Genomic DNA, 12,678 nt, shown 5'->3' on the forward strand with positions numbered 1-12,678 from the left:
TCCAAGCATCACCAACTGTTTACTTTTTGCCTTTCTATTATGTTTGGTTTCTTTTTTTTTTCTTTCTTTTTTTAGCATAGTTATGCTTTAAACACTGGTCCTTGAGCTGCTCACGGCCCTCTACCACAAGTTTTATCTATTCAGCTAGCTAAACTGGTTTATTAGCTAATTTGGCATGTTTATTGACACACGCTTATTTGACTACCTTGTTTTTAAAGCAAAAAAAAGTGCACATTATTGACATGTCATGTATTAAATTCAGCACCTCTCCTATCTGCCATAATCTTATTGAAATGTCTATGCCGGCTTGTCTGTATACATCTGCACTGAAAAAAATAAAGAATCTAAAAAATAAATACATTTATTTGAGACTCAATTTTGAATATTTTTTTTTTACATTTTCTACAATGTAGTAATTTCCTTTAATGGTAAACTGCTATTGCATTTCCAGTTATAATAACTGTGGCCCTTCCTACAGTTTATGAAAAACAAGCACATGGTTCCTATATAATCTCCTACAGGCTTTCCCCTGTTTTATTCATGAACTTTGTTTGCATCAGAATTAAGGGATTATTTACATGATTTGACTTGTTTTTACCTTTGCAAAGGAGCTCCCCATGTGTGGTTTTGTGTTTTAGATCCTTTGTAGTTTGCCAGACATTGGAAAGCATTTAGTCAGAAATAAAGACAACGACTAAACATGTTGCAGTTGGCAGAACTGGACTATATTTAAACAACTTGACATACGTTTAACTGTTACATTGTACAGGCATACCTTGCTACTTTGGCGGGTTATTTTTTTATTTTTATTTGCTGGTGCATAAAAGATTTAAACTGTGTCATATGTTATATATATGTATACTGAACAAAATTATAAATGCAACACTTTAGTAGTGTATGTAGTGTGTTTGTGTAGTGCATGCAATGTGTGTCCATGTAGTGGATGCTGTGTGTTTATGTAGTGGATGCTGTGTGTTTGTGTAATGGATGCAGTGTGTATATTGGATGCAGAGTGTGTGTGTAGTGTAAGCAGTGTGTGTTTGTGTAGAGGATGCAGTGTGTGTTTGTGTACTAGATCCGTGTGTGAGTAAATATGTAAGATATGATAGGGACTCTTCTGTGGGTAAAAAGCTTTAATTTTTTTTTTTTTTTACAGTTTTCATTTTTTGCAATATGGTATATGGGGTAAAGAAAAAGAGAAGGGAAGTGGGGAGAACATAAAACATGAAACCTAAAACATGTGTTGCATAGTTAACATCATTTGTCATATTTGGATACACACCTCATACTCAGTTAGTCTGTATAAATACTGAATAGAATTTGTATTCTAACATATCTTCATTAACAAGTAGTATAGTAATAAACCTATAGGCATTGTATTTGTACATTCATCTCAGGGGGGAAGGGAGTTGTGCGGTGGTGTCCGCCACTGTAGGTGGAGACCTGTTCTCCAGTGGTGACAAAGGGGTGGCATAGCCGGACAGAGCCGGTATATCCCCTCATTAGTCAGTGTGCCGAGTATATTGCTCAAAAATGGTATAAGTATTTATATAATTGAGAAGGGATGTGAGAGGCAAGGTGTGGCGTGACAATCCTATGACACCTTATAGACCCCCAGGGGGAGGTTTTACACACCAGTCTGGTGAACGGTCCTGGTTCAACATATGTATAAGAAGTCAGGTGCCTACTTTGGTTCAGGGGGTGACATTGTGTAAATTGTGACTCTGAGAAGTATGGATCTCTCACTGTTGGTTAGGATATGTGTGTAGGTGGGGTATATTGCGGTGTGGCGGATGGATGACTGCCCTTTATTTTCATGTAGCTAATGGGTGTAGGTATAGGGTTGAGGCCTGCATTCCATTTCTTTCTTTTTTTATCAATTTGACAATTTTTATTTGTCTTATCAGAAAATAAGATATGGGGATACAGAAAAGAAGAAAAAAGAGGGGGAAGGGAGGTAACCATAAGTCCATATACGACAAGTGTTACATAATGCATAACCGTATTACAGTTTCCATTGTGTGTCCTCACACCAGACAGAGTTAGCTATTCTTGGTTCATACAACATTTACATGTGATTCAGGGTTCACCGTGTCTGATAATGTGCCTCTTCCCCTCTAGGTATTCTAGGGGATACATTGTTTGGCTGTCCCGCATGGGGACCAGGTAGTGTCAGTTTCACTTCAGACATTGCCGTCAAATCAGGACGTTTTCACTGTATGGTGTAAGAAACTCACAGTCAGTTGGGAGAGACTACACTGCGTTGTGGTGTGTGGAGACTGGGTGAGGTACCCATGCAGTTTGTGGTGAGAAGGAGAGAGACCAAATTATTAATACCCATTATGTTGGCTATATCTGCGCTGCCCATTGTTGCTTCCATATGTACCCGGCGAGTTGTGTACCCGTGGCAGATCTAATTTGTGTGTTTGCCATGAGCTCATATGTCCAGTTGGTAGATATTTGCTGCAACAATTCATCCCTTGTGGGTATGATTGTCGTTTTCCATTTCCTAGCAAATAATGTGTTAGCAGCAATGATGATGTGGAATAGTAATTTACGATCAATGATAGGTAGCCGTTTCGAGCCCATAAATATTAGGCATAACTCCGGGGTCAGGGGTATATGTATTGTTCTATTTGTTATTTCCCAGTTATGCAAATACCTACATGAGATGTTGGGAGGATCTATACGTGTGGTCTGGTCATGACTGGAGGGAGAACCTGGTGCTCTGGCGGCGGTACATAGAGGACATTATTATTATTTGGCAAGGTTCTTCTTCTTCATTTCAGGAATTTGTTAATTATCTTAATTCCAACTCTTATAACTTGGTACTCTCCCCTGTCTGGAATAAGGAGGAAATCAATTTTTTGGACCTCACCTTGTTCCTTGACAGAGGAGAGATCAGAACCAAGTGTTTCTTCAAACCTACTGATGGGAATGGGTTTGTCCACCAGTGTAGCTGCCATCACAAACCCTGGCTTAGGGGCATTGCAAAAAGCCAATTTACACGCTTAAGGCGCAACTGCTCCGACAGCCAGGATTTTAACATCCAATCCACACACGTTAAGAATAAACTAATAGAGAAAGGTTAAAACAAGAACACTTTAGAAAGAGAGATTCGGTTAGCTAAACAGGTCAGTAGAAACCAGTTATTGAGGGATAAACCTCAGATTGATACGTCTAAAGAAAATAATTTTTTATCAGCTTTCTTAACACAATTCAACACTGATCACAATAGAATAAAAAAATGTTTACAACAATACTGGCCAATCCTGTTACAGGACCCGGTTTTGGGGACCACTTTACCACAACAACCTAAAAACTTTAAAAATATGCTAGCTCCCAGCTATGCTCTCAAGTCCACTAATCAAAATGTTTCAAACACATCAGGATCCTTTAGAGGATGCAACACATGTAAAGCTTGCACCACTAGTCTTGTATTTAGAACAAATTCTTTCTTTAGTTACAGTACAGGAGAAAAGTTTAACATCAAGATGGACATCGGTTGCCACACGGACTTTGTCGTTTATCTACTGCAATGTCCGTGTGGCAAGCAGTATGTAGGTCGCACCAAAAGGGTTCTCAAGATAAGAACTGTAATGCTTGTCCCCTGTTCTCTTTTTCCAACTTTAAGTGTGTGGGAATTGAAAGAGTATTACCCTATTGGAGGGGAGGAGATAGACTCAAGAAATTAGCACAACGCGAAACTTCCTGGATACATAAACTCCAGACTCTTCACCCAAAAGGACTTAACCATGATATAGATCTCATATGTTTCCTTGATTAGCTTTATTTTTTTGTCCTACAGCAGTGCCTTTGTAGGAGGGATCTTCTTCCCTCTCTCTCCTTTTCATATAAAGGATGGGAAATCTGTATTTTGTCAGATGAATTCACATTATTGAATAACTTCAGGAACAGGTTTATTAAGAATATTTAAAAGATGGATACCACTAGATCATTAAGATATACCATTTGTAGCAATTTGTATTATGGATGATATGATTAACTCAATTTTCATATATGAAACACATGAATATATAAGAGTAGAAAGTAAATTCATATAAATAAATTCACACACAAAACTAATTTAGTAACACTGTTTGTATTAAGGTGTAAATATGGATAATTTTTTAACCCCTTAAGGACCGGACTGTTTTTGCGATGTTGTACATTTGCGACCAGGCATCTTTTTGACACTTTTGTGGTGTTTGTGTTTAGCTGTAATTTTCCGCTCTCTCATTTACTGTTCCCATACAAATTATATATTGTTTTTTTCAGGACAAAAGGGGCTTTCTTTACATACCATTATTTATATAATCTCATGTAATTTAATTTTAAAAAAATGAAAAAATATGATGAAAAATTGACTTTTATGTGAAAAATCTTTTACTCATCTACAAAAGCGAATGAAAAAAACTGCTAAATAGATTCAAAATTTTGTCCTGAGTTTAAAAATACCCAGTGTTTACATGCTTTTTGCTATTTTTTTGCATGTTATAGGGCTATAAGTACAAGTAGGATATTGCGGTTTCAAAACATACATTTTTAACATGTATCAATAGTGACATTGTAACACTATTATCTGTCATAAATCTCTGAATAACATCCCACATGTACATATTTTTTTTAAAGTAGACAACCCAGGGTATTCAATATGGGGTATGTCCAGACTTTTTTTTTTGTAAATATAATTTTTATTTTTGTTTTGTTTACGTTCAAAGTTTGGAGACTCGCAGGTCTCTAGTCAAGTTAGAATATGCAGACAGGTTTAACGATCAGTATCAAAAAGATCTCGGGCTCGCAGGCCCTCATGGGTAAGTAAACAGGTTGATACAGTGTCACAGGTGTTTGAGCAAGAGCATAATGTGTGCCCTGTCCCTTGTTGAGGGCAGTACTTTTGCATGTTCAGTTGGGCTCGCAGGCCCCTTGTAATGTCTGGCTCGCAGGTCCCGTATAACATGTGGGCATGCAGCGTTATGTTAGTCAAGTTTCGTGTGCTTGGATTATTTGCATCCCTAGTGTGTGTTCGAGGCTCATGGTAGTATGCACCTTCTGGGAGGAGTGTTGCAGTACTTGGTATTGGGTCTCCTTCCCGTTCGGGATCTGTTAGCTATGTGTGCCACAGCGGGGCGTTGCGTGTGACCGCTGTGGTATACTTAAACCTGTGTCTGAAAGCGTGATATGTTGAGTGCTGCTGTGTAGGTAGCAGCGCAGAGTGAACGTGTCTTTATTTTAGTAGAATGGAGGTGCGCATTGGAGCTCCAGGGTGGGCCGGTCCTGGGTTCCAGTCTCGAGTCGCGTTCAGTCTAAGCCGTGGTGGGGGGGGGAGGGGGGGGTCGGGGTCCAGTCGTGTCTCTGTCTTTGAGCTTGTCCAGGAAGGTGTCCTTGGCGGTTTCAAGGAGCCACAATGTCCAGGTCTCAGCGTATGTCTGGGGTTTGTCTGAGGCTGATGTCCAGACTTTTTTAGTAGCCACTTAGTCGCAAACACTGGCCAAAGTTAGCGTTCATATTTGTTTGTGTGTGAAAAAAGTAAAAAACTAAATTGAACGCTAATTTTGGCCAGTGTTTGTGACTAAGTGGTTACTAAAAAAGACTGGACATACCCCATTTGCAATACCTTGGGTTGTCTTCTTTTGCAAATGGTATGCCATCATGGGGGTAATTCTCATTCCTGGGCTACCATACGCTCTCAAAGGCACGTAACCAACCTGGCCATTTTCAATGTAAAAATATTTGACCCATATATTTGACCCTGTAACTTTCAAAAACGCTATAAAACCTGTACATGGGGGGTACTGTTATACTCAGGAGACTTTGCTGAACACAAATATTAGTGTTTCAAAACTGGAAAATGTATCACAACAATTATATCATCAGTAAAAGTGCTGTTTGTGTGTGAAAAATGCAAAAAAAGTCACTTTCACTGACAATATCATCGCTGTGATATGTTTTACTGTTTTGAATCACTAATATTTGTGTTCAGCGAAGTCTCCCGAGTAAAACAGTACCCCCCATGTACAGGTTTTAGGGTGTCGTAGAACGTTACAGGGTAAAATACAGTGATAGCAAATTCAATTCTCTGTACTTTCGGCCTGGGTTGGCAGGCAGGTCCCTTAAATTGCAATCAATAAAATAACTTAATTATGTAAAAATATTACATAAATACGCACGTAGAATTTAAATATATATGCATATTTATATATTTGAAGTCTACGTGTATATTTATATAATTATTTATGTAATTTTTTATATGGACATATGAATAGTTCGTATTCTTTTTATTTATTTATATATACATAGATATATATACAATTTCATTCTAAGTGTATTTTGATATAAATATATATATATTAATATCAAAATACAGTTAGAATAAAATTTTGTATAGATATATAATTTTTTTAAAATTTTTTATTATTATTTTTAATTTGTTTTATTTAATTTAATTTACTTATTATTTGTATTTTATAATAATATATATATACAATATATATAGTTATTATATATATTATATATATACGTGTGTAATTTAATTATAAGTGTATTTTTATATTAATATATGTACATATTAATATAAAAATACACTTAGCATGACATTATATATATATGATATATAGACATATATTATATAGGTATAATATATGTCTATATATCATATATATATACACATATATAATAATATTTTTTTTTTATTAACTTTAACTTTAATTTTTTTTAATGATTTTACACATGCAGGGAGACTGCCTGTCAGCACAGACAGTCCCCCTGCAGGCAGAGTCTAGGACACCTATTGTGATCATGTGGTCGCCCTGTTGGGCGATCACATGGCCCCAGGGGTCCTAATCCGCCATGGGGAGACTGTCTGGGCTGCAGGCAGTCTCCCCACAACGGGAGCACCGCCGATCGCCGCCGGGGGAACGACGGCGATCGGGTAAGTACATTTTAAATTAAGGACGGTTCAGGACCGTCGTCGGTCGGCAATGGGAAAATGCCGATGACGGTCCTGAACCGTCCCGCGTCCTTAAGGGGTTAAATAAATCTTTGAATAGATAAACATTAGTTATGAACAGCACCCTATGTGATTGATGGTTGTCCATTAATATGACACCACTGATTACTATTATTATTTTGGATCATATATTTATTATGATTGTTTGAGTTGTAAGACAATTCATCTATTGGATTTATTTATTTTAACACTAAATGTCACACTAAAAAGTTTATAACGGGGCGGAGCCTAGCTGCCAAGCCGAGTGGACGTGCCAAAACTGAGCTCCTGCACTTTCTGCCTGTTTTCGGGGAATATACCCAATAAACTCGGCACAGATCCACTCTAATAGGGCACTATTGAACGGGGAATCTCGGGGTGCACCTCTGGACACCCTACTCAAAGAAATATCTACCCGAGAACCCAAGCTGCGGTGACCGAGGCCTGCAGAATGGCTGGCAAGGGGGAGACGGCCGCTCTCCTTTCCTCCTACCTGCTCCACGACCACCTGGACGCTCAAACTTCCGCTCAAATATCGCTCAAATATCCCGGTCCAAGCCGCGAACCCAGACCGAGCCTATGCACACCGTGAGGGCACCGGGTCCGGCGACACGTGGCTCAGCAAACATGGCGGCGGAGAATCAGCGGCAACTGTTCCCTCAGCCTGCAACCCCTGAGCAGGGCTCCGACCACGGCACAGACCTTCTGCAGCGTCTGGATGCCCCATTCCACACTTTCTGGGAGAAGCTCCAGCAACGCGCACAGCGCGCTGAAGCAACAAGTAAGAAGAGCTTTGGGCGGCCAGGCGAGAGGGGGACTCCCTCGGGCGCAGCACCGGACCGAAAGCCGACACTCACCTACCCTAGCCCACCCGGGCGGAAGGCCAGGAGGGCTACGACCCACAAGCGTCGGCCACAAGGGCGGACTCTCAAGCGGCAACCAAACGGCAGACCTACTGCCATCCCCACGAGGGGGAGACACTCGGGCAATAGATGCCACCGAGTCTCAGGCCAGAAGACGCAGGCCTATACACCAGCCTGGGGCAGGAGGGACACCCCTACCCCCGCCAGAGCGGCAGCACCTTGGCTTACTTCTGAATGCTCCCACACCCAGCGACGCTCAGGAATTGGATGACAAGTCTGGAGGGGAGGCAGTGGCAGTCTGGAGATGGAGCCTCACTCAGGGGGACTAAACTGCTTAATAGTTGCATGAACTTGCTTCTACCTCTTGGGACTTTCTGTAATGTATTGCCACACCATACACCAACTCCCATCACACCCCTATGCAACATGTTAGCATCTTACAATAATGAACGTGCACTCATCTAGAAACGCACACGTGCTAGTTACTTTTAGAGCACTCATTCCTCCTGAGGCATGTTATTACTTCACTTTACTACAAGGCTACTTAGAGCTCTATGTCTATATACTCTGGCACTCAGTGGCTTTGTGCTCCTACTCCTACGACTTAGTCTAAAGCAATAGGCATACATTAATCTGCCATGTTCATGATTTACCTGTGTATCCTTTAACTGTTTAATCCTGTACTCTACATTTGATATGCAACACTTTAGGACAGCTCCTAGATATGCAATGGTTACTACTAGCATAATTTAGAAAGCCTCTACTGTGAATCCCTGTTTAAAGCTGTTAAACCTAATTAGCTTCTGACTTTAACTAAAATGTCTACCATACCCTTACGCAACTATAAGCCTGATTGAAACTAATGTTGGAGACATTTCTATTTAGCTTGATTCCTTTTAAAAATTGTGCTGTCAATGTTCGCCATGAAACTGTTTATTCTCTGTTATGCCATCAACTTGTATCTGCTGTCGTGGCGATATAAGCATGTTTGTCAATCTGAGCACTACAAAAATAAAGAATTTAAAAAAAAAAGTTTATAACATTGACAATATATATGGAATATGTTTATTTTCATATTAAAATAATATACTGATAAAGGGTTAATTAAGCTCCCCATATACTTAATTGTAGCAATAAAACATTAGGGAAGTATTAATTCGATTTATGTATTCTGTGTTCTATAAAGCTGATTGTTTTTATTCTCTTTTGTTAGGAGATAGCTGGTTATAATATGCTCCAGTTTCATTCCTTTTTTATTAACATTAGGACCGCCATATTCTGGGCGACCTCTAGGTGGCAGTATGTTCGATTGTTTTTCATTTCTAAGCTGGAACACATAGGGCAATGGAACGCGGAAGTGCAAACGGACTGCCACTTCCGGTTTCCGGTTTCACCAATTTGCGCCAAGAATGATCGTCGGAACACCTTCTCCACACCTGAACAGGTCTACTGGATACTCCACAAGTGAACATGATCATGAATTACGGGTAACTCCCACCGGATCCACCAATGAACTAGGGGCTTAGCCCTATTTATAGAGACTTATTGGGGGGGATAACATTGTATGCATTTTTGTATTGATTAATTTTATTCATTTGTATTCTGGTCCCTGAGGAAGTTCCTTTGCATAGGAACGAAACGCGTAGGACCTCTTTTGTGTTTTTATTTCATTTAATGGGGCTAATATCTATAGCCTTTTTTCTACAATAAATTCGCATATTTATTTTACCTACCTACATTGAAGTCTCATTCCATCTTTTGGTCCGCTTGGAGTTCCAGTGGAGAGTGGAGGCATTCAGCCGCCCAAGTTTATCGGGGCAGGCACCTTTTCTGGCGCATTATTCACTTTGATCTTGTGAGTGCATTATTGTATCAGCGCATTATTATTTATTTTTGTGGTATCACACTATGTATCTTTTTCTGTTCCTGTTTTAGATTATGCACAGCTGTATCTCATTTTCCTCTGTGTCTATGTATATGTATTGTTCTATTTGTTATTTCCTGAACCAGGTCCTAATATCCCCATAATTTTGGGTATTGCCACCAAACATGGTACATGGTACCAACCGCATCAAGACACCTCCAGCATGTATTAGACGTGCTGGGATAGATGTGCGCTAGCCTTGCTGGGACCAGGTACCATGTGTATTGTAATGTGCGGATTAGTTCTAGATGCGTCGTACATGCCGTAGTTCCCTTGTTCACCATACATGCCTCTTACCATTGTTCTGTGGTAAAGGTTTTGTCTAGCTCCTTGTGCTATGCTATCATGTATGTGTCTTCTTGACTAGAATTTGTTGTAAGGAGTACCTGGTAGATAGTGGATAAGAGTTTCTTTTGTTTATGTGGGGCAAGGCATAGAGATTTTAATTTTTGAAGGATGGTATTTGTAACGGATTGACGGGCACCCCGACAGGGTACCTCCGTTGAAGGATGCTCCTAGCGCTTCCTGAGGACTCCAAGCACTGCAACAGACACCACAACCACCGAACCAGAGAAGCAAATCAATCTGCCGCTGGGGATCTGGTCTGACCGCCCAGCATACCTGTAGCTCCTCGCAACTTCCAACTTCCGATGTCTCTGTGCACCAAATACCGGCGAGATGGCACCATGTAGAAAAGTCACAACAGTGTCTGTGAGATAAAATGACCGCCATCCATTGTTCTCACCATGTGCTTCATCCAATGTTCTCACCATGTGCCTCTGATACATGAAATGGTGGCCACCCAGTAACTCCACAGTATGTCCCCAGAGGGTTCTTAAGGGGCCAGTAGCAGCATAATACAATACAACATGCCCAAATCCTGTATTTAAAGGGTCAAATCTCCCAGGGGCCATAGTCAGCAGGCAGTAGGCGGGCAAACAGGCTTCTTCAATGCCCAGTGGCGAAGTTGGTTCCGCCACATTTCTCCCCTTTCCCAAAAAGACTAACAAGGTATCTGGCCTCCTGTCGGTCAGTGCCTTGGTTAGTCCAGCAACCCACCCACAAAACATAGTCAGTAGTGCAGCCCACTCACAATGAAAAGTTACTGTACCTGGGGTAGTGGGTTGCTTGTCCATGTCCAGGGGCTCCACCATGGGTCTGGGGAGTACTAGCCCTCCGGATCGGTGGGTTGCTGCGTGGGCAGAGACCAGCGGTACTCTGCCCTGGTGCCAGCGCTACCACGGGAGTAGCCTGGTTGGGGCTCAGCTGAGGAGAAGGGTTAGTAGCAGTGGCGTACACACAACCCATGGGGCCCCGGTGCGAAAAACTGATCCGTGGGCCCCCCCGCGCGCGAGCTTACTCTGCGCGGGCTGGGGCCGCAACACATGGCGGCGGCACCGGGTCGCAGGGCTGTGACCTGTGTGACCGCGGTATGTACGCCAGTGCATGCATAAACACATACACTTAAAGGACCACTACAGACACCCAGATCACATCAGCTCAATGAAGTGGTCTGGGTGCCAGGTCTCTAGTTTTAACCCTGCAGCTGAAAACATAGCAGTTTCAGAGAAACTACTATGTTTCACTGAGGGTGATCCAGTCTCTAGTGGCTGTCTCATTGACAGCCGCTAGAGGATTTTCTGCGATTCTCACTGTGAAAATCACAGTGAGAAGACGCTGAACGTCCATAGGAAAGCTTTGAATAATGCTTTCCTATGGGCGGTTTGAATGCGCGCGTGGCTCTTGCCACACATGCGCATTCGGAGCTGAGAGGCGGATCGGGGCGGAGAGATTCCCAGGGAGTCCGGCGCTGGAGAAAGGTAAGCGCTTAAGACACACACACACACTCTCATGAACAGACGCACACATTTACTGACAGACACACACTCAGTGACAGACATACATACACACTCACTAACAGATGCACACAAACATACTCAGTAACAGACACACACACTAACACACACACACACTAACACACACACTCTAACACTAACACACTCACTAACACACACTCTAACACACACCCACACACACTAACATACACTCACACTCACAACCACACACTAACATACACTCACACACACTAACACACACACTAACACACTCACTAACACACTCACACACACTCACACACACTCTAACACACACTCACACTCTAACACACACTCACACTCTAACACACACTCACACTCTAACTCACACTCACACACACTCTAACACACACTCACACACTCTAACATACACTCACACTCACAAACACACACTAACATACACTCACACACACTAACACACTCACTAACACACACTCTAACACACACTCACAAACACTAACATACACTCACACTCACAAACACACACTAACATACACTCACACTCTAACACACACTCACACTCTAACACACACTCACAAACACACACTAACATACACTCACACACACAAACACATTTTTTTTTAATCCCCCCAGCCTCCTTACCTGTGGGAGAGCTGAGGGGATTCCCTGGGGTCCAGTGGTGTTGCTGGCCCTGCTGTCACCCGGCTGGCCGGTCCTGCGGGCGCGCGAGGGAGTACTGTCTCCTGGGTGCTTCCTCTTCAGCTCCCTCGCGCGCCGCGTACTGATGCTGGAGCCGGAAGATGACGTCATCTTCCGGCTCCGGTATTAGTGCGGTGCGCGAGGGAGCTGAAGAGGAAGCACCCAGGAGACAGTGCTCCCTCGCGCGCCCACAGGACCGGCCAGCCGGGTGACAGCAGGGCCAGCCTCGGGGGGCCCTGAGGTGCCCGGCTCCTGGGCCCCCCAGGAGAAGAGGCTGGCCCAGTGACATACATACCTGGGTCGCAGGACGGCCGGGCCCCCTGGTGGGCCGGGCCCGGTCGCAGCCGCGACCCCTGCGAACCCGGTATG

This window comes from Pelobates fuscus, chromosome 4 (assembly GCF_036172605.1).
Source record: "Pelobates fuscus isolate aPelFus1 chromosome 4, aPelFus1.pri, whole genome shotgun sequence".
In the NCBI taxonomy this organism is placed as follows: Eukaryota; Metazoa; Chordata; class Amphibia; order Anura; family Pelobatidae; genus Pelobates; species Pelobates fuscus.